General features: G+C 35.6%; 1 protein-coding gene across 1 annotated transcript in view; it reads left to right on the forward strand.

Annotated features, from left to right (window-relative positions):
• The first annotated feature begins 18,238 nt into the window (after nucleotides 1–18,238).
• LOC135202552 (ionotropic receptor 21a-like) overlaps nucleotides 18,239–24,057 on the forward strand; it is a 96,886-nt gene continuing 91,067 nt past the window's right edge. Inside the window, exon 1 of the mRNA XM_064232033.1 lies at nucleotides 18,239–18,321. The gene's annotated coding sequence lies outside the window, so the exon portion shown is untranslated. The remainder of the gene's footprint in view (nucleotides 18,322–24,057) is intronic.

The following is a 24,057-nucleotide window of genomic DNA, read 5'->3' on the forward strand; positions in this document are numbered from 1 at the left end:
GATAGAAGGAAAAAACTCAACTTATCAATGTAAATTTGCTCAAAAGGCATCATTCAAGGAACTCTGAAATTGGTTATGGAGACAAAATTGTAATCGTTAATTTTAATAAGTTTCAGAGACCTGAAGTAAGTGAACCTGATTTTGTTCATTCTTGGCGTTCAGTAGCTAATTGTGCTGCTCTAAAAGACATGAAATATTCATTCCACCATCTTTCTTTTCATCAGTCACAGGAACTCCAAAACCTTATTTACTCCTTCTTGGACCTTTACGGGGAAAATCCAGGTCGATGCACAGTTCTCACCCATGATATAGATCTTCTACCAGGATCTACTCCAATACAGCAGCACGCTTATAGCTTCAGCCCTGCCAAGAAACTAGTACTGAGAGAAAAAGTAGACTATTTTCTGAGAGCTGGATTAGTTAAACCTAGTAAGTCACTATGGGCATCTCCCTGTCTGTTGGTACCAAAGGAGGATGGCAGTATACTATGTATACTGCTAAGCTCAGTATATGACAAAAATAAACCTCTTCAAGGGGTACTATCAGGTTGAGTTAACACCTAAAACAAAGCTTATATCTGCTTTTATAACCCCTTGTGGGTTATTTCAGTATGAGGTAATGCCCTTTGGCTTATCCAATGCACCATCCACATTTCAACGTATTAACTACACAATCCAAGGTTTAGAAGGGGTATATGCATATTTAGGTGACATTGGTAGGAGATTCTTGGTAGGAGCATCATTTGATCATGCTCTTGGAAAGGTCAAGGGAAGCAAAGTTAACAATCAATTAGAAAAAGTCCATATTTGGTCAGGCTACTGTTTCTCATTTGGGGCACATAGTGGGTGGAGGTAATGTCAGGCATAAAACTGCAAATGTCAATGCCATACTTGATTACTCAGAACCCAAGACTAGGAAATTATCTTAAAAGATTCTTGGGTATGGTATCCTATTATAGGAAGTTCTGCCATAATTTTGTATCTGTAGCTGGCTCTTTACATGATCTCACCAGTTCTAAGAAGAAATATTATTGGGATGAAAGATGTTTGACCACTTAAAATGTTTTTTGAGTAGTGAACCAATCCTAAAAAGTCCTAACTTTTCTAAACCCTTCTCTTTGCAAGTAGATGCTTGTGACACAGGTGCTGGGGGAGTGTTGCTGCAGGAATCTGTGGATGGGATGCTCCATCCAGTCAGCTATAATTCAAGCCTCATCAGCTCTCCTACAGTATAATAGAGAAGGAACTACTAAGTTTGGTTCTTGCTCTCCAGAAATATGAGTTAATTACAGGAAGCCTCTGTCATTCTAGTTTACACTGACCACAACCCTTTGATCTTTTGGAACGCACAAAGCCCCATAATCAACGTTTGCTTCGGTGGGCTTAATACCTACAAAACTTCAATCTTCATATCAAGCATCGTAAGGGCAGTGACTACATATTTGCTGATGCCTTATCACGTGCTCATTCTCAGCCTCCCCAGGAAATGGAAGGTACTCAACTATGATCAAGCCACTCTGTTTGGCTTGATCTTCTAGGGGAGGTGCTGCCCCTTCCACATTTTATTGTACTGTTATGTTTCATCTTTATATTTATTCTGATTGTTTCCCCTCCATATAGCATTTTCTACTGTCCTTTTGAAGTAGTTGTTCCTGTCTTTAAACTCCTTGCCTTGATTCTAGTTGTTCCTGTCTTTAAACTCCTTGCCTTGATTCTAGTTGGTCCTGTCTTTAAACTCCTTGCCTTGACTCTATCTCCACCCAACCTATATTTCTTCGACTACTGTTTCACCTCTATCGTCAGACTCCACTCAGGTAACCAGGACCTGGGATCCGACAGGGAAGCAGTCTACCTACTTTCATAAGTCTATATTCTTAAGTATAAGTTTTTGTATTTCTTAAGTATGTTGTTTGTTTGCATATTATTTGCTGTAAATAATTTTACATAATAATATTAAAATTTTGTATTGATGTATTATCATTCACTTACCTTTTGATATTCTTTTTATTGTTATAGTCTTTTGAACCTAAGGGTATAAATTCATTTTACATTAGTACACAATGTCTCTTATATCTGTAACAGGTTGGTTGACTCGATACAGGCAGAAGGGAACAGGAAGCCTCTGTATCGATAAAAAAATTTAGTAACTGTTGTGGAATCAAGGATAGAAAAAAAAGAATGGCTGATAGAACACATAGGATTGGATGTATTAGGATTAGGGCTAGATCTAGGTACGATAGTATGGCCCATGATTGAGGGATACACACCTGCTATGGCTACTGAAAGGGGCAAGAGCCGTTTCACTTGTTTTTTAGCCACAGGCATACTGGGAGGCAGTTCTTGACAGCAGGACCGAATGTTCTGTGATATCAGCAAAGCTGAAAGGGCAGTGAATGCTGGTGTGTGTGGTCAGTGCCATTGGGTTTCTGAAAGCGGGATGGTGGTGAAGGTTTGCGAGGTTTTGACATCCATAGTGGCTTCTGTGGCATTAGTGAGGTCGTCTGTCACTGAAGGGTTGGACGTTCCTTGAAGGGCACCAAAGGTTTGGGCACAGCAGCGTTTGCAGCAGCATGGGCATCCAACAGATTGTCTGATAGGGCAACGAGGTTATCGTCAGCTGTGTCTTCGATGTCGGTGAGTGCTGCTCTTACTGATGTTGGCAGGTACTGCAGCCAGAGGGCCTTGAGGGTGTCAACTGATTTGGGAGAGCCATCTGCTGCAGGAGGAAGACGGTTGGGGGCTCTCATTTTAAGAAAGGCAGCAGATGGACATTGATCACCTAATGGTTGCCATGCTGCATCAAAGATCTGGGGGAAGAGTTGGTCCGGCAGGATGGCAGGAATGTAATCTGCCTTCGTGGATGATATCCATACGCTATTGATTCGGAGTGTGACTTAAGCTCGACAAAACCAAGTGTAGGCATTAGTCAGTGTGAAGGACGGAAGTTTGACTTGGGTGATGGTATCGACAGGAGTGGCAGAGGGGGATGATGATGTTTCTTCATCAGAAGTCTCGCACATCTTTGTTGGGTGTTGGTGTGGCGGGGTCACCACTTTAGCAGGAATTGATTAGAACAAGAGGTATGATCTTGATTAGCATTTCCTCCTTGCAGAAAAACAATATCATGATAAAATTATCAAGAGGAATTAGAAGAATTTGTTTATGCATGATTTACCATATTCTTCACAACCGCAAGCTCAAGACATGAACATCATATTCTTAACAGGACCATTACAAAAGTAGTTATATACCTGAGCCTCAACAGTAGATAGTCAGTTTTCTGCAGAGAAAAAAATGTATTCATGTTTTATATGAAAAAAAAATCAGAAGGGCAATGGAATAAACCTGATTCCTATCTGCCAAACTACACACTTGAACATGAGAGCACGAATTTTACTCATTAAAACTAAACAAGTCATGATGCGACCTCCTGCTTACTCGGAATGCAGGCAAAGTTTATCCCCCTCAAGCATAAGTTGTAAACATTATATTCCTAATATAACGCGAAGTGGTCTTCATAATTAATACTCATACCATAGACTACTTGAAAAGACTCCAGGACTACCGACTCCGGCGCTCGGGTCCTCAAGGTCGGGCCCCAAACAGGAATAGCGCAAGCTGTAACAAACGCTCTTACATTAAATTTTTGTTGGTATTTACTTAAATTTTTTTATGTGATATTTGACTCCCTCCCCCACCTAACCGCCCACAAAAATAAATGAAGGTCTTTTATCACTGACTTCTATTAAACATCATTTCAATATTATTTTGTTATCAAAGCTTATGATAAATAAAATCTTTATTTTTTCTTTTACTCTAGTTTTGATACATGAAATCAGTACAATTATTAATTAAGATTCTATGTTTTTTATATAAGAAGGACAAAAACATGACACCAATATAGGAAAAATATCAATTACAAGAAAAGGCTAGATAAATTTATGTAGTATTTTGGTTCCAAGATATAAGAAGAAATAAACCAGTGCAAAAGTGCTATGAAAAAAAAACAAGTAAATTCATATTTTCAGTTACCATTATTCTTAATTTGATAGCTTTTCTCGTCGTCTTAAGCAGCCTCTATCGGAGTTGTATAAAACATATGCCTTGAACAAAATATTTTTGAGAGATTGACAAGCTCTCTTGTTTTTTACCCAAGAAGAATCAATCATTTCTAAAAGCTTAGCCACGTGATTTCCACAATATTTTCTCGACTCACTGTCACGTGTAGGAACACAAAGGCCACCACGATTCAGTTCCTCTAAAAATTCAATTAAAATGATACCTTCACTCGCATCTGTTACCCCATATTTATGAACAAGATAAACAGCAATAAAAACCTTTTGTTTCAATGGATCCATAGACTACTTGAAAAGTTTCCAAATTTGCAACACTGGAGAATTACTTGATTCCTCAGATCCATTTAAATATTTAAATGGTGTTTATTAGAAAACAGTGATAAAAGACTTTCGTTTTTTTGGGGGTGGTGGGAGGAAATCAAATCATATAAAAAAAAACTTGAGTAAACAACAACAAAAGTTTATGTAAGAGCATTTGTTACAGAGCGCGCTATTCCCGTATTGGGACCCGACCTTGAGGACCCGAGCACTGGAGTCGGTAGTCATCTTTTCAAGTAACCTATGACTCATACTTGGTACTACTCATGCTAACCATAAGGATCAAATAGCAAGGACACAAATTAAACACTTTCAGTTTTAAGTCGAAACAAAATAATCGAGCAGAAACAACCTAAATTCAGTACACCAAATAAATTAAAATGTACTAAAATCTATGGTCAAAATGAGCTTGTTTCAACAACGAAAACTAAAATAAATATATTTTATTAGAAATAATCTTACTGCACTGTTTAACATGCACATTATTTTTTTTTTTTACATTTTCATTTTAATAAATAAGTCATAAATCCTATCCTAAAATTCCTGTATCTTTAACTCAATGCGGAACTCCTTTTTCCATAAGGTTTTCCCACCCTTCCCCCAAAAAAGAACAACAACAAGGTAGTTTGTAGGATTACTCCCCGAGTAAGTGAAAATAATTCATCAAATGTGTTGAGAAAGCTTTCCAATACAATTTCCGGTGCTGAAAGACTAACCTTGATCTGATATACAAAGCAATCAAAGCAGAAATATAACTCAGCATCGTAACTTGTGTGCTATCATTATGTACTCTGAGAATGCCTAAGATTAAAGTGAAATGTCAGCTGTAAACTTCTTGATGAAGTTATCTTCAACCTTTCTACAGCAGAGAAAATATAAAATATAAATAAGAGACTGAATGCTTTGGTAAAGCTTAAAATGGGACAAATTATGAGTCCTTTCTAATGAATCTTCTGCAAAAGGATGGTTACTGCCTATATCTTAAATTACTAATAATAGTAAGAGTAATGATATCTCTCTAATTATCAATCGGTTTTAGCCACAATTTAAGAACATTTGATGGGCACTACTTAAGGAAAGATTGACTTATATCAATTATCCTTAAAATGAAGTTCCCAAAAGGTCAGACATACCACAATACTCAAAAAGTAGAAGTGGAAGAATGTTCACATTGAAAATGAGCAGAACTAAAAGCAATAAACGGAAGAGGGCTTAGTGAAGAGGTTATTAAAAATACAGTGGTATGGTAACAGATCGGTGCTATCCAACCACTAAAATTTTGGCAACCGTGCCTTTCTCAAGTACTGTCAACTATTTCCTCCAAATAACAGAAACCCTTGTTCGAGTCATAGTTTCACAATAGAATGTTTATGTATATTCAAAGCTGAAATCTGCAATGAGTAAGGAACATTAGGATCTTTCCTCAGTTTCAAATGTAAATGTCTCCTTTTATATTTTATCTCTTTTTCATCATTACATCATCCTCTTTCATATCATACCAGTTTTCTCCCACCTTGCTGTCCAACCTCTCTCATTGTAACTACATATTGCAACTGCAGAGTTTCCCCAACCAAGTTCACCTTCTGACCCTTGAACTTCATTTCGATATATGTTCTGGATCTCTTTAGCACTCTCCAACCACTCCTTTTATTACGAGTCACTCCTAAAACTCCAAGACCGCGTAGTACATCACATCAGTTTCAGTAATTAGCAGTATTCAAGGAACTTTTCATGACCCTTACTCATCATCATATACTGGATTGGCCTATGCTCCCAAAAAATGCTTTCACTTTACTAGGATGGCTTAGGAAAAATTAGCTTCAATGTACAAAGGGTAAAATTAAAGTTATCTTCAAATCAGTTATATATTGTAATAAAATAAGAAAAAATTGAAAAAGGATACCTTGACCTGAGAGAAAATATAAAATTCATAGATCAGCTGATCTCATACAGATTTTCCACCACAGCTTCCCTTTCAGATGGCTGGGACTCTGCTGAATAAATCTGAAGCTTTAACTATTGTAGGTGTAACTTTTTGAGAAACGCGTAATAAAGATTGTCAGCTATTGGCGTACGGAAGTTAGGTATTGTACAGAAGGCCTCATATATTCATAACAGTGATAAAATCAATGTAACCTGTTGTAGGTCATTTGTCCTTCCTTTACTAGAATACGGTTCTCCGGTGTAAATGTCAGCTTCTGCCAGAGATTTATCTCTTTAGATACAGTTGTTCATGGTAGCGGCATTTCTGTTTCCTTATATGCTATAACAGTTATGAATTGGACCATCGACGGATAGTCTCTTGTTTGTCCATTTACCATATGTTGTATTTTAACTGAGATATTTCACATTTACAATTTATATCCCTCATCTTAATTTTCCTGGCGAGGGCAACCAGATTTTGCTGAACAGCAGATTTCAACATGTGCCAGAAAATGACATATGTCTCGCTGTCGAACTTCTCAGTTCCAGAGGTCCTTTATTTCTCACACCAGTACATATCTACCCACCCTACTGTAATTCTCCTTGTATTTTAATCGTTTACTTACATTTTCATCTATTCATTTATTAATTTGTTAATTTATTTTTTTTCTTTTATAATATATATGATCTCTTCTCTCTGCATAACCCTTTATCTTCCGTTAGTTCTTTCCAATGAGCACTATGTTCGCTGGAAGCTTGAACTTCAAGTCAATGGCACCTTGGCTTGTTCCATATGCATAGGCTTCATTTTGTAAATTAATAATAATAATAATAATAATAATAATAATAATAATAATAATAATAATAATAATGTCGCCGTGGCAGAGAGGTTTAGTTCATCAATGGACAGGTTAAACAACATTGGGGCTGGTTATTCGTTGGAAGGGTGACTACTCTCTTCCGGGTTGATTCCTTGAGAAAGGATCTTACCGTAATGGAGTAGGGTGCAGCTATGGGTTAAATAGCAAAACTCAGCAATGATGGAAAGAAATGAAAGATCAAACGACAACGACGTAAACGGATCTTCTGCCAGCAGAGGAGCTTCGTCCGGCAGACAGGTATACAGCCCAATTGACGGGGAGGGCGGTCAGATAACTGGAGGTCGTCATTCAGCAACTGACCACCATAACAACGACAGTAACCAGCAACCAGAGACTGGAGTTATGGAGGTAAACCAGAAGACTAGAAATGGACAAGAGAAGGAATTAAGGAAATGCCACATCAGAGGCAACCCGACGGAAAGAGGATACAGAAGAAAGTTGGTTAACATCTGGAATTACAGAAATAACACCCCTCCAACAGAACAGAGGCTGGAAGACCAAGTAAGGAACATAAAGAAAGAGAACTGGCTCTCCAAAACAACGACAACGAAGGACAAGAAGACGAACTAAGGGACGATTCGCGATTCTAGTAAAAACGTTGGCTCCTATCTGTGGGTATACCTGAACATTTCATACCATTAAATAGCATTTCCTTACCCAATATCATTGCCTATTAAAAGCTGTACACCTTCTATTGGTAAGGTTTCCACAACTGCAAATTTAAACACTTCCTTATAATGATCAGACACCAGATGCAATTCCTCGAGGGGACAAGAAACTACAGTAGAAGGAAAACGTCCAAGTACAACAAAATTTTCCTGGCAAACAAAGTTCTTAGGTAAACTTGACCTTAAAATACAAGATTGAGTAGCTCCCGTATCTCGAAGCATAATGACAATCTGTCCCGAATCCTTGATACTAGCTCTAATTACACCTTCCAACAAAAATTCGCCATAATCTTTTAACAATTTTCTTTTAATGTTAGGGGTACTTGCAGATATAACGACAGGCTTACATACAGACTTCACTTCATGCTTAATAAGGGATAACTTACCAATCACGTTCGGGCAATTTGACCTTATATCTTTTTTAAACAAAGATACTGTTACAGTAAAGTTCATTCAAAGGGGAAACTGCGCCACCAGTATGAGGGTCTATTTGTTTTTGTAGAGTATTTTGCATTGTAATGTACAGAATATGATGCAGCATCTACCTGCTAATACACTAAAAACTCTATTGACGCAGTCCTCTTATGGATAGACAAACGTGGGTTTACATTCTCACCATTATATATGGTCACTATTCTAGACACAGAGCCTGCAGAAGTATTCCCCCTCTTGCTTTACAAGGAAATACTAACCCTGTGGAATATTAGTCCAATTTTTTTTCTGAAAAGCTGACTTAGCCAGGCCCAATATACCACGTTCTATCTTGGTTGTTGATGAGATATCTATTAAAGCTCGTGCTATATATAGATAGAAACTTGACTATGGCTCTTAAATGTAGTCTGCTACTTCAAAACCAAACTAAATGAACTAGGAATTTTAGTTCATAATATGGAGCATAGAATGGGTATAGGAATTTTCAGACCCTTTTGGGAGCCTTTCTGAAGATTTACATGAATTGCCATTAGAATTGAGAAGGCATGAACTTGATTAAAAATACCAACTAAAGAGCTCAAAAGAGAGTCCAACCTTTAAGATTTTGACAAACTGTGACTTAAGAAGGATTAGAGCAAGATATAAACTTTTCTAAATCAGACAAATTGAAGAATCATATGATGATATCATAAATTCTAGGAAATCCTGAAATCGATTATCCTATTATTTATTTCAGAAGTAAACATATCCACTAAAATTGTAGGGAAAAATCAACAGGAAACAAAAATTGAATTTTTCAGATGATAAATATAAGCCACACTTAAGTGTCAAAATTACAATATGAAGCAGGATGCACAGTAACATGTGATGGTAATGGTAAGCCTTTCGTCGCTAAACTACCAAACTAATCTTCTATTCTTACTGTTGAAGATACAACTGTTGTCAGTGCTTTGAAACTTGTACACAAGATAAGAATTACATTTTCTATTATCTATACAGACTTGAGAAATGTCTTCAAAGCATTTAAAAAGTTGAGCCCTTTTTGATCTCTGATTCAGGAAGCTCAGTAGTGGTTCTATCATCTCTCTGTCAGGAACAAGTTTGTTCACTTTTTTATGCTTGCTCAAAGAAATGCAAGGAAATGGAGTAGTTAACAGGGAGGTTAAATGTACCACAAGATGAAACTTTATTATTAAGGTCCCACTAAGGTTATTAAAACTCATATTCTATGTAGATTGTAACAAATGTGGCCATTACCCAGACCAACAAGAATAGGTTTATTGGTACTGGCTGTAACTTCAACTTGAACAGAATGTATAAGATCAAACTAACCTGAATTAGGATCGGGAATACTAGATTAAACCATAATTCATAATTTAATTTTGGAAGACACCAGTGTTCCAGAGAATACCAAATATTATTATTATTAATATTATTCAGATGAACACTATTCATATGGAACAAGCCTACAGGGGCCATTGACTTGAAATTCAAATTTCCAAAGAATATGGTGCTGATTAGGAAGGGAAGCTAAAAAATAAATCTATAAATAGATAAAAATGTATTATTAAAATGCAAGAAGAACATTATTAGCATAGAAATGCATTGCTCCTTCACTTGAACTTTTGAAGTTTCAAATGCATGGGATCCCCAGAGAGACTGTTCCACAGTCCAACGGAGTAAGGAAAAGAGAAGGCTTACAGTGAACCACACTTACTGCATTTTTTTTGTTGCTGTTCAGAGAATCTGATTTATCTCGGCAAGAAAAGGGGATCAGGAATTATTGTGAGTAGGAAATTTTTCTGTTGAAATACAACTTATGAAAGAGTGACAAACAATAGACCATCTGTCGATGGTTCCAAGTCATAACTGTATTATTAGAATACAGGAACTTTTACCACCACCAGCTATTCTATTTAAAAGAAATAATTCTCTGGCAGAAGCAGACATCCACACCAGAGAAAATTATTCTAGTAAATGAAGGACAAATTACCTAAAACAGGTTACATTGGTTTTATCACTGTTATAAATATATGAAGCATTATGAACAACATAACTTTCATTCGTCATTGCTGACAATTTCATTAGGTTTTTCTCAAAGGTAACATAGGAATCAAAAATTTCATCTAGAATAATTAAACATTCACTGTCATTCAGAAAAGTTCCATCCACCTGAAAAGGAGGATGGTGTGGAAAATTTGTACGAGATCTACTAATCAATTGTGCTTTAATTTTACTGGAGTTCAGCCTCATACCCCACCGACTACACCATTTACTGATCTGGTCCATGTCCCGAATGAGACTGAGGGCAACTTCATTTCTCATATGTGGAGATTTTACTACACCTACAAATGTTGCACCATCGGCATACTGAACAATCTTGTTTTCCAGGCCAACAATCATACCACTTGTATACACCAAATATAATAGCGGACCAGGAGCAATACGCTGCAGAACCCCAGACATAATAGGTCTTGGCTCACCCAAGATTCCATCAACAGCAGTTTCCAGCTGCCTACCTGTTGGGAAATCGTAAAATAATCCTAAAACTTGTCCACCCTTTCCAAGATTCTAAATTTTATAAATAACTAACTTTCTTGTCTATCATCTGTCTATATAATACTAAAGCTCTGTCTTGTTTGTGTATCTGAATCAGTGGCGTCATTATTGGGGGGGAGGGGGGGGGGGGGGGGAGCTGGACCCCCCAGGGCCACTCAATGCCCCCACCCCCCATTTGAAATTCCCTTTTTGACTGAATTTTAAATTTAAGGGCCTCCAGCGTCAGTGTTGCCACTTTGCAGGAATTTCCCAAAAATTCGTGGGAGTAGCCTTTGATTAATGAATTTACAAATATTCAGAATAAAAGGCATGAAATTTAATAAAAAGCTTAAGAATTATAAATGAACTACGAGTCAGAAAATAAACTGCCTAACGGCATGTGTTGCCTTGAGCGCAAACGGTATATCAGAAGTTTAAGGGATATGCATAGTCACAGTGGCAGTCAGAACTAAGCTATATTATTCTCACCTTTCTGCTTCTTGATAATATGGCATTGATTTCTAGTTGTATGGTGAATTTTTTCATGGCAATAGACGGCCGCCTGAGGTAGGCTAATAGCTATGTACCATTCATGTTTTATTCAAGTAACGTTAATGATATTTGAATTCTGTCAGCTGACGATACAGTTCCTGTTGCAGTCTTTAATTTGTGGATTGTGTTATGTCGTCTCCATACGTGTTTGATTGTAGAGGGAAGAAGTAAGTACATTATGAAACTATTTGAACCTGTTGTTGTGTTGTTTCATATTAAGTCAGCCTTGTGCTGACACGGGCTCTACCTTATTATATGTAGCCCTTAAGCCTACTTGTATAAAACACAATTTATTTTGAATTCCATATATTTTGGTTTTGATTAAAAAGCTGTCTGTCATCTGGCTCTTTATATTATGGCTAACTTTACTTTTATATTTATAGACATACCTCACTAGGCTAACATTTCTTGATTTTCAAGTATTAACGCTTACCAGATAGGCCTCCTAAACTATGGTTACCAAGGCACTTTGATATATCATTGTAAATAATGACAACCATAATATGAAGATGTGTTCAAGTGTATGCCATACCATACAGTAAGTTCAGGGTTTTCATTCTGGTTATTACGAAGTCAATTTTCAACCTATATTGTCCTAGAAGGCGATTGTATATTTCCAATGATAACTAATTTGTAGTTATCTTGAAAAGTAGGTCAATATATATATTTATATATATAATATATATATTTATATATAATATATCTATATATATATATATATATATATATATATATATATATATATATATATATATAATACAATGCCCTTAATGTTTCACATAATTATAGAGCCAATTTAATAGTTGTTTAGTGAAGTTTCCTGTATAAATTTTCTGTTTTGTTTAGTAACCTGATATTCTTGACATTTTTGGTCTTTGCTTGCAGGCGACCGATGTTTGGGTGGTAACAGTGGTGGTTTTCCAGCTTCTACTTTATTAGTATGATAGTATATGTTAGAATATAAGAACATAGCCTAGAAGATCAATGTGCAGAAACAGGGTAGCATAGAAAATTTCTTCTCTAAACGGGCACCAGCAGAATCTGATTTATGTGATAGTCCTTCTAAGCGTCATGACTTGAATAAGGGTGGGGAGATTGAAAATGAAAATATATTTTGGGAGGATGACATGCCTGTACTTCCGATAGTGAAGATGAAGATCTAACAGAACGTGCGAGTACTTACACCAAACTTACAGGTACAACGGAGAAAATTACAGCCCATCGGGAAAAACTTACAATAAGACCACCAGGACCAACAGATATCAGTCAAGGTAAAACAGAAAAACCCATGCAACCAGGTCTGGCATGTTTTCCAACTCATCAAATTGGCAACAGACTAAGATCATTTAAGTCATCTAGGTATACAAGTTAGTTCCTGGCTGGAATAATCCGTAATGTCAGATGCTGCATAATGTTTTTGCTTTAGGAACTTTCCTCAGCCAAATAAAGCCTCTGAAGCAGCCTTTGTGCCTACTGGGTACAGACAGTGGAAGAAAGCAACAGACAAAGATGCTGGCTTCTCACAACATGAGAAAAATGATTTTCATAGGTACTCCATGTGTGCTTGGAAAGATTTTGAACAACGCATAGCTAGGGGAAACACTGTAGCTAAGTCCTTAGCATCTGCCCATGATAAAGCTGTAGCAGAAAATGGGCATTATATCAAGAAGGTGGCCAAAGTTTTATGCCTAACACCCCGTCAAAAATTGCACAAAGGGGTCATCATTAAGGTCCTGACAGTCTGAATAAGGGCAATTTTCTTGAAATACTGGAACTCATCAGTGAAAAAGATCCCATTATCAAAGCCCGTCTGTCTTCCAAAAATGCCAAATACACCAGTCCTACCATTCTGAATGAAATTATTGGAATCATGGCCAAAACCGTCCTTGATGAAATAACGGATGGGCTTTATCAATCTACTTGGTTTTCTATAATGGTTGATGAGTCAAAGGACATTAGTGGAAGAGAACAGCTACCTGTTGTTGTTAGGTGATTGCTTGATCATACCCTACATGAGAAGTTTTTGGGGTTTGTAAGACTGCATGAACTATTAGCAGAGTATCTTAAAAACAGCATATGTGAAATGTTACTGTCATGCCATATTGATGCAAAGAATTCCGTTGGTCAAATATATGATGGGGCCTCAGTAATGAGTGGGACAAATCCTGGTCTACAAAGACTTTTCCAAGAAGAGGCTGCATCAGAAGCAACTTATATTCATTGTTATAATTACTTGCTTGTTGTGTTGTGTTTGAAAATCTGTTGCACAGAACCGATACGTTGCAATCACCTACACTTGATCTAGCCGCTGCTGCTGACATGTTGAGACTACATGATGAGCTGGAGCAAGAGAGAGATGGTTCAAATTGGGATATTCTTTGGTCTAAAACAAAAGACATGGCAAAGGAACTAGACATCCCAGTCAGATTTGCTCATAAGTCAGAAAGAAAAAGACAGCAATCTTCCATGCTTGATGGCTTTGCAACAAGTACTACCCTTGGCCAGGAAGGAATATCTGATTCAAAACATGATTTTTGTGTAAATCTGTTCTACCCAGTGCTTGACCGCTTTCTAGTAGAACTTGACTCCAGATTCAGTGAAGATAACAAACAATTACTGTGGTCTGTTTCAGCACTGGATCCAAGAAACTCCAAATTTTCTAATGCAGAGATCATTGAAACAATGGCAGTCCAGTATGGAGTTGAACTCTGATTTAGCTGTAGAAGTACACCAAACAAAAAGGCTCATTCAGCGCAAGGAATCAGAGGGAGGCAAGATCGCGACTCTTGCACAACTGTCTTCATTCATGTCACATTATAAAGATGCCTTTTCTGACTTGTGTAAACTTCTGACAATAGCCATAGTTCTTCCTCCCACATCAGCTGTATGTGAACGAAGTTTTTCATCTATGAGGGCTAATAAAATATTACCTGCGCAGCACCACGGATGATTTACGATTGTCCTCACTTGCTGTCCTTGGAATCCACGTGTCAAGAGCCAAACTTATCGATATGGAAAAAATTCTATCAAAATTTGCCAAGCGACATGATAATAGAAAGATACTTCTTTTCTAAAAAGATATTTAATAATGTATATGTTTACATTTGAAGCTATATCATTGTATATTGATCCAATTACATGCCATGGGCATATTTTTATTTGAAAGTCGAAAAAAAATACTTTTAGTTTAATTGCAGTTTTGCTATTTTCTTACATACAATTGACATATGTGCTGCTGAAGATTTTATTTTGATACATTCTAATCCTATTTGCCTGAGAAATTATTTTAATTATTATCAAGTTTAGGTTACAGTTTTGCTATTTCTTAATAACATTAGTTTGATTCTTGTTACCTTTACAACACCCATATATACATATATATATATAATATTATATATTATATTATATAATTAATATAATAATATATATATTAATATATTATATATATAATATAGATAGATATACATTCAGACCAGTGGCTTAGCTAGCCCTCCATCAGGTGTAAAGTAAGTTTTCCTCACAACTTCGTTCAAAACTATATATACATATATATATATATATATATATATATATATATATATATATATATATATATATATATATTATATATATATATATATATATATATATATATATATATATATATATGTATATATATATATATATATATATATATATATATACTATATATATATATATATGTATATGTATATATATATATATATATATATATATATATATATACATATATATGTATATATATATACATATATATATGTGTGTGTGTGTGTGTGTGTATGTATATGTATATAACTTGTAAGATTTTCGCTCCTGGTGAGCTTAAGTTTAATAATGAAGAGGACAGCAAGAAGACTGGAGATCATTTCTTCTTTTTATTGACACCTACGTTTCGGGAATCCTTTCCCATTTTCAGGGCTATAAATATAATTAATTTTTACAATAATATTAAAAAGTATGCTAAAATAACCTAATAATTATAAGAAATATAGTTTTGTCATTAAGCTAAAATAAAACATAAAAAACTACAAATGCAGCCTTTAGACGTGAACTGACAACAGCGCTAAGCACTTTGTACCCCTATGTCCATTTCAAATTTGTGTTCAACAACCCTTTGGCAATAGGCAGACTTTTTACATTCAAAAACACCCTTCCAGGGTTGATGCGTTCTTTTGTTGTGTATGAGTATACTTGTCCAAAATGTAATTTTGGAAATTACGTCGGATCTATTAGATACTAAAACTTTTAATGATAGATAAATTTATTTCCTTATACACTTATTGTATCTATTCTCTGACAGACAAATCCTCGAAGCTCCTTGGATCCTTAAGTAAAATGTTCATGGAAAATACTCTGAATAACCGAGATAGCTCCTGGATAATTTGTAATGAAGCCACACAAATCATGAATTTTATAGATGCAAAACTATCAGAAAGTTTAACTTTGTGAGCAAAACAAGACTTTTAACTTTGGTGTCTCCTCTCATTCAAAGACCTCAGAACGGGTTCTCTATGTGTGACCTGATAAGGTCAGCAACTTATCTTTTGATAAATGCCTTGAATCAATGCAGACAGCCCTAGTTGTCCTGTTGAAGTACTTAAGGATAATAATAATGATACCTAAAATAGTAACGTTTCTTGAGCCTCGGTATGTAGTACATGGGATTTACAAGATTACACAGGAACTGTGATAATGAATATTCTTATGTTAAAGACAAATAGACGAGTCCTAAAGGACAGTAAAATCTGTGCAGAATTCTTGAAGAAAAAAAAGTGTTTCAACTAAGAAAACGCCTGGAATAAATAGTGATAACTGAAGCTTTATTCCACAGAAATATTATTGCAAGTATAAATGAAGCAATAAAGAGTAAGAGAGAAAAGAATGAAGGTAGGACTGGGTGAGGTAAAAGAATAATTTGTGAGAAAACGGATTAGTCTGTGTAAGCCAAGATCAAGCGTGCAATGACACAGGGGAGAAATGACAATGATCTGGGCCTTTAACCCAGCCAACCCTACCACCCATTCCACACTCATATGTGGAATTGTAACTACCTATTTGTTTCTAAATCTTCATCTCCCAAAAAACATGATATGGAAGTAAATTAAGCTATGTAATCATGCCTCACTTATAAATGAATAGAAAAAATTATATGATCTTAACAACCACTGCACATGATATTATAGAACTAGGAAACTTTGCTCCTGGTGCCCCAGAGCCTCTGGCACTGCTCTTCTTACCCAGCCACCGAGTCCGCCTCTCCAGGCGCAAAATTCATAATAGGGTTGCTGATGCTGCTTCATTGAATGTATGAAGGATGCCTGGACCGATGCACAACCGCCGAGAAGATAAATATTGCTGTGACAGCAGTTTTACAGAACTCTGAAACCCATCATTCTTTAGAGGATTATTCGATGGTATATACAAATATTTAGCTTGTGTGATGCTTTAATGCATTCATAAAAGTGTATGGTCTGACACCTTAAACTAAATTCAAGGCCCTACAACACAACCACCACTACAATTAGCTCTCTCTTTAGATGCTTCGTTGCATATTCTGAATTTGTGTTTTATTACAAACATCAGCCCTCAATATCTGCTTGAGACAAAGACATTGCATAAAGCAATCTGATGATGTTGTTAGCTTACAGAATTAGAGCGGACTCTTCTTGTGTCAATCATTGAATCATTTTAGGGAATGATGTGGAAAACCTCTCTTGTAATAGAAATATATCCTTGAGTCTTAGCAAATTGGCACAAGGTCAACAGTCTTGCAAGGACGAATCAATCCGCCTAGAATACCAGCAAAGCAATATTCCATAAAATTCAGCCACTGACATCTGCCAAGGAAGTTGTTTGTTTGGCTCCATTCGTCTCTTCGACGGCCATTCTATTCATTTGGTTGTCCGTATATCAGCAGGTTATAATAAGACAAATGAGCTCATTTAAATGAACCTTGACAAAAAAAACTTTCATTGGGCAACAATCCCGAAATGGACAACATTTGGTAAAAGCCACTTAAAGGGCAAATGACTTGATCACAAAAAAACTTTCACTGGGTAATCCTCCCGAAATGGACAACATTTGGTAAAAGCCACTTAAAGGGCAAATGACTTGATCACAAATTTTTTTTGTGGTTTTACTGTATTAGTGGATCGTTTCCTCAGCAACATTCTAGTAATAATTATTTTCAGAAATTTGGCCCCTCCAGGTCAAAAATCGGTATCACAGATATGTAGCAGTTTAAATGTGTGACAGTTAGTTACTTTTTTGCGGCATCTTTTCAATTCAACCTTCTTCATGATCAAGATTCAGATTACAATATGAAAATGTATTTATATTGTAACTTAATTGCTCCTGGAAGAGCTATATTATTTATTTAGGGCTCTCGTTTATAACGAAACTAGTGTCAACCTAACTCAACACTGACCCATTTTTCGCTTTCAACCTTGAACTCGGTGAAAAAATCTTTTATTTACTGTTTGTCAAGGCTGCCCATCAGTTTGCTCAAGCTCTTGATTGTCTGACCTTTAATTCTTTCTCTTTTTTTTTCGTTATATATCTTCTTCTTTCATCGCTTTTCCAGAATTGCCTCTTTGCAAACGACCTTGCTGACGGTGACGTCATACGCATTACCTAATAATTTCACATCACATGTGAGTGCACCAATGGCGCGGCTACAAATTGGACTCTTCGGGAACGTCGTACAAGCGCACTTCTTGTTGGCGAGCGTGGCCAATCGTTTACCTCCTTCCTTCAACCTCGAAGAGGGGGAGGAGAGAGTCTCCGCCCTCCTCCTCCCACTCGGATGGCGGGAGCGTTCCGCCCGGAAATCTAAGCCACAGTGAGTGAGAGAGAAGTCGAGGGAGCATTCGTTATCTATCTGTTTCGTCGTTCGAGCCTTTATTGATTACGTGAGGTAAGATTTCTCGTGCATTTTTGAGTAGCTTACTATTTCTGTGAATTGATATACATTAACGCTTATCCATTATCACACAGTGTAATCATATTCTTATTAAGTAAGTCTTCACGTGGACAAAAACTCTCATCTATTTGTTCAATGTCAGTGAACTTCATGACCGCATCGATTTGCGCTTTGCTGAGGTAATAGTTCCTTGATTTTTCACCTTGTTGCATTTGAATTAACGTTCACTCATATTTCGCCCAATGATAAACCTAATCTGGTGTCATTTTTTATGCGAAATGAGCAGTCAGCACGAAAAACGTCTCGTTTCTGATCTGTAGCGTTAAATTCTCGTAACAATCTTGATTGACTAATGTCAAAGGAGATCGTGTTGGACTCCAACATCTCTTTATAGATGGGTGGACAGTTGTGAAAATCCTGTGACTAATCTAGTGAGATTCATCGATAATATCTCTGGTCTCGGCTGAGTCTGACTCGAAAAGACTGAGAGACGGGGAAGGCGTTCACTGAGTAATCCGGGATGTTGTTTGTGCGTACTATATCTATATATTTTTCCAGCATAATCCGCATTGAATCACATGGAAACTGGCAGAAGGGCATGGACTTTATACTTAGCAAACAACACAAACTTCATTACAATGAAACCACGGAACACAAAATACGCCCGCATAAAAACCAATCAGATGTAGGTCCACTGGAATAGAAATATTATGAAAATAACGTATTAATCGATAACGAATAACCTGTAAAATATAATTCTGCCGAGGAAAATGTATTGCGCGTTGGTGTAGCTAATCTTGCGCGAGGGATTCCAAACCGTTGAAGGAGAGTCTGAAAAGCCGCAGCGCAAAGGTTACCTACAGCGAAGCCGCGAGACTGAGAACACCGTCGCGGAGTCTTCAACGCGAGAGTGAGAAATCAAATGCAGCTAATAAGATTACCCAACCGTCAAAATTGCAGCTACGCAACAAAAAACTGAAATCAGGTCAAGGTTAGCGTTGATATGTACTCCATAATAATAATAATAATAATAATAATAATAATAATAATAATAATAATAATAATAATAACACGAAAGAACATTCTTATTTCCCTCAAGGAAGTTTCTTTACGAGCTACCGAGGTGAGTTAGACCCCTCTGCCCGTACAAGACTGATTTTATCCAAAACGAACGAACGAAGTCAATTAAAAATTGCTAGCGGAAAAATATAAATTAAGAAATCGAAGTCAACACCACGAAGAATCACAAGGGATCAGCTGCTTTGGTCATTAGGTTAAAAATAACTGACATTCAATTCCCGACTGAGAAAAAGAAACTTGAATAAAACACTCCATTGATCACTGGATACTCTGTGGTATATGTGTTTCGCTTGCGACGTGAAAGCAGCTATTAGAAATATATTATATGTTCTAGCTTTCAACTTGTATAGTCTATATCCGATCTATGGGAATGTCTATCACTAAATGAATTCTAGAAAAATGATAAACAACGCGTGTTTTATCTGTTTGTAAGGATCAAGTTTAGTACTCCATATATGTACACACATGTACATACACACACACACAACGCATATATATATATATATATGTGTGTGTGTGTGTGTGTGTGTGTATTATATATATATATTATATATATATATATATATATATATCTATATATAATGTATATATATAGATATATGTACATATATCTATATATATGTATATATATAGATATATATAAGGAGAGCCCCAATGGGAAACTTTAAACGAAGCGCTTTCGTGTACCTAACTTATTTTCATTTTCATGATACTAAGGTTGCAGAAGACCTCACTGCCCTTGCATTACTTAAAATATTAGAAACAAATTAATTAATGCGGCTTTAAAGAGAGCTAGAGAACCTTTCTGTGACTCCCGATATATCTCGTATTAATATCTAGTTTTACCTTTAGATAGCAATTTCATTAATTTACTTGAGAGGTTTTTTGAGGAAATCGGTGTGTCACTTATGGCCAAGAGATGATACAATAAAATCTCTTTTATCTGAGTATTCACCTCCCTCTAATCAAGGCTGTGTATACAAGGTCCATGTGTTGCTTGCAATAAAATCTAGGCGGGACAGAGTATAAATCCGACGGATGTCCCCTTTAAACAAGACAAATACTGTGTAAAATCCGGAAAAATATTTGACGTTGATTTTGTTCATGTAATTCATTCCAAAAGTGTTAAAGGATTGAAAGATGCAGAGGAAATTGTTTTGTAATAATGAAATGAAATATTCTTTACTTGACCTGAATAGTGGCCTGTATAAGTATAAATTAGATGAATGGTTTGTTTGTTTGTATGGTGTTTTCACGTTGCATGGAACCAGTGGTTATTCAGCAACGGGACCAACGGCTTTACGTGACTTCCGAACCACGTCGGGAGTGAACTTCTGTCACCAGAAATACAAATCCCTCACTCCTCAATGGGATGTGAATGGTTTGTCAATCGTACTGCTGCACAGTAGACCGTAATACTGTTTATCCATTCTTGATGCATAGTATGAGTATGTAGTGAAAATGAAGTGTCACATTATCTCCTCTAAATAAATACCTTGAAAGTGTATATAAGGCTGACAAACACCAACTCCTGCTACAGCTGCCAATTTTGATTTTCCTTCTGGCATTTTACTGTCATATACTTCCATATATATAATATATATATATATATATATATATATATATATATATATATATATATATATATATATAGCCGGTGACAATGATGGTCCATGTCACTGTGTATCGTTATTTTTAAACCAGACCGCAGTTCAAATCCCGCGGTTATGAAGCACGTGTCAATTACGGGTCACATTGGGTATAAGTTATTCCCAGGATATGGTGAACATCATGTACACAAACTTATATACACACAAATGTATACATACGCACATACACAAACATTTATATATATATATATATATATATATATATATATATAATATATATATATATATATATATATATATACTCACATTAAGCTACAAATGTCCTTTAATATCCAGTTCGCTCTACCTCGGAACTGATATATTTTTATATATGTTAACCGAAGGGGAATGTTTTAGTTGATAATAATTTCGCACTCCCTTGGATTCGAACCAGCGGACAACCAGAGAAGAAATCAGGACTGCACTGACATTATCGACTCGGCCAACAAGTGAGGTTATAAGTTGATACCGATTCTGAGCTTACAAATCTCTAGTTGAACTCAGGTATTTGTAATTTGAATCGATATCCAACCCCCTCTGCCATGTTAACCAAGTCAAACGTTTGCCGCACCTAACCACATTATGAATTCTTATCACATCACCGTGTTCGACTTAGTTAACATGGCAGAGGGGGTTGGACATCGATTCAAATTACAAATACCTGAATTCGACAGAGATTTGTAAGCTCGGAATCAGTATTAACTTATAACCTCACTCGTTGGCCGAGTCGATAATGTCACTGAAGTCCTGATTTCTTTTCTGGCTGTCCGCTGGTTCGAATCTACTGGAGGACGAACTATTATCAACTAAAAAATTCTCCTTCGATTAACATACATGAAAATATATTAATTCCGAGGCAGAGCGAACTGGATATTTAAGGACATTTGCAGCTTAATGCATCTATATGAATCACGGTGTTGTGATAAGAATTCATTTACATATATGCTTAACTGTAACTGAATCACGAAAATTTGGAACGTGACGAATATATAAACAAAGGTAAAAGCCACGTCCTTTACTTAGGAGATGTTGCTAAGCACAGTATTTTGGGTCGAAAGATCGCGCAGCGCTCCATCTTTTCACACAAAGTTATAGCCGAGAAGGGAAAGTGAAACGATGAGATACTAAGTACTTTCTTCTAATTACCAAGGGATGGTTCCCATCGACAGTTGCTGTGACTATTTCTTCGTCATAAGACGAATGTACTTGGCATCTCTTCGTTTCACTTATCCTTCTCGGTTGTAACTTTGTCCGTATAATCATCTCGTTTTCACCTTTTCGAGATTTAAAATCAAACGTGCATACATATATACACACACTCACACACACATGCCTATATATATATAAATATATATATATATATATATGATATATATATATATATATATATATATAGATATATATCTATATATATATATATATATATATATACATATATATATATATATATATATACATATACATATGCATAAATATGAATATATATACATACATACATTATATATACATACACACACACACATATATATATTATAATATATATATATTATTATATATATATATATATATATATAGTATATATATATATATATATATATATACATATATATTATACAAATTATACATACATATGATATATCATACATACATACATATATATATGTATATGGATATATGTATGTATGTATACTATATTCAATTTATTTTTAATACATATTATATGATTATAATCACTTTAGCATGTGATTCATTTATCACATATCCACAGGTGAAAAATAAGAGGTGTGTGTTCTGACCGGTTTCTTATTTTTCACGTGTGGATTTGTGATATGTATATGTATATATATATACATATGTATATTTAATGCACATATACATATATATATCATATATGACTGTATATATATATATATATATATATATATATATATATATATATATATATATATATAGTATATATATATGTGTGTGTGTGTATGTGTTTGTGTGGTAAAAAATGTCACTGGAGATGCGCGTAATTTTGTACTGGCGATTTCACAGGAAAATAACAGTCATAAATAAGATCAGTGCCGAGTGCTTCTGTGTTTACTAACGCATCCCCCGGCCACAAATTAGAGAAATTAGAAAAATGCTAAAACGTAAACAATGAAAAGAACCACCAGATGCTTCATTGTCAACGAAAGAGATCATTCGGGATGATCCGGTCACCTATTGAAACAACTTACTTAACGTTAAGAACTATAGAAATGATAACAGTAAAATTGACCAAACTTGCAAATCAGAATGTGAAGTACTTCGCCTCTATTCGTCAACAGATTTTCTAATTAAAAAAGCAACAAGTTTGAATTGACCAAGACAATTTTAAAGCATTGCAAACAAATTCACTGTGTCGTTGCATAAAACAACGGACGTTACTTCTTCCCTTCAGGTAATGGGTAATCTGCATCTCTCGTGTGAACGTACAAAGCATGCAGCATGCGATGTTTGGCCAGTTCTTTCAAAATATTGATGATGTCTGATTCTGTAAGTGATTTTCCAATTTGTCTAAGTGATAAGAATTATTTCCCTTCTGGCTAAGTAAGGTTTAGGTTTAGGTTAAATTAACCGGTTCAGTTTAGGTTTAGGTTGGGTTTGGTTAGTGACATCTTGGTCTTGACTCAAAATGGATAAAGGCAGTAATACCAACTACAAGAGAAATTGAGAGAGGTACTGTTTTTGGTGAAGAGACATAAGAAAATATTTATCATTATAAAGAGAAATGGATCACCGGCTACGGAAACTAATTTTAGTTGAGTCCTGTCGAGGCAAAAAAAAAAAAAAATGTGAAGAACTGACGAGGCCGCTGTCATTTTCAAGAACCTGAGGTAAAGAAAGAGTTGATATCAAAGTGGAAAAGCTTAATTTTTTCTTCCTGGAGAATCGCATAACTACCGAAGAGCCACGAATGTACGTACTTTGATAACTTATCTCGAACGTATAAAATCGTGTATATTTACATATT

This window comes from Macrobrachium nipponense, chromosome 30 (genome assembly GCF_015104395.2).
Source record: "Macrobrachium nipponense isolate FS-2020 chromosome 30, ASM1510439v2, whole genome shotgun sequence".
In the NCBI taxonomy this organism is placed as follows: domain Eukaryota; kingdom Metazoa; phylum Arthropoda; class Malacostraca; order Decapoda; family Palaemonidae; genus Macrobrachium; species Macrobrachium nipponense.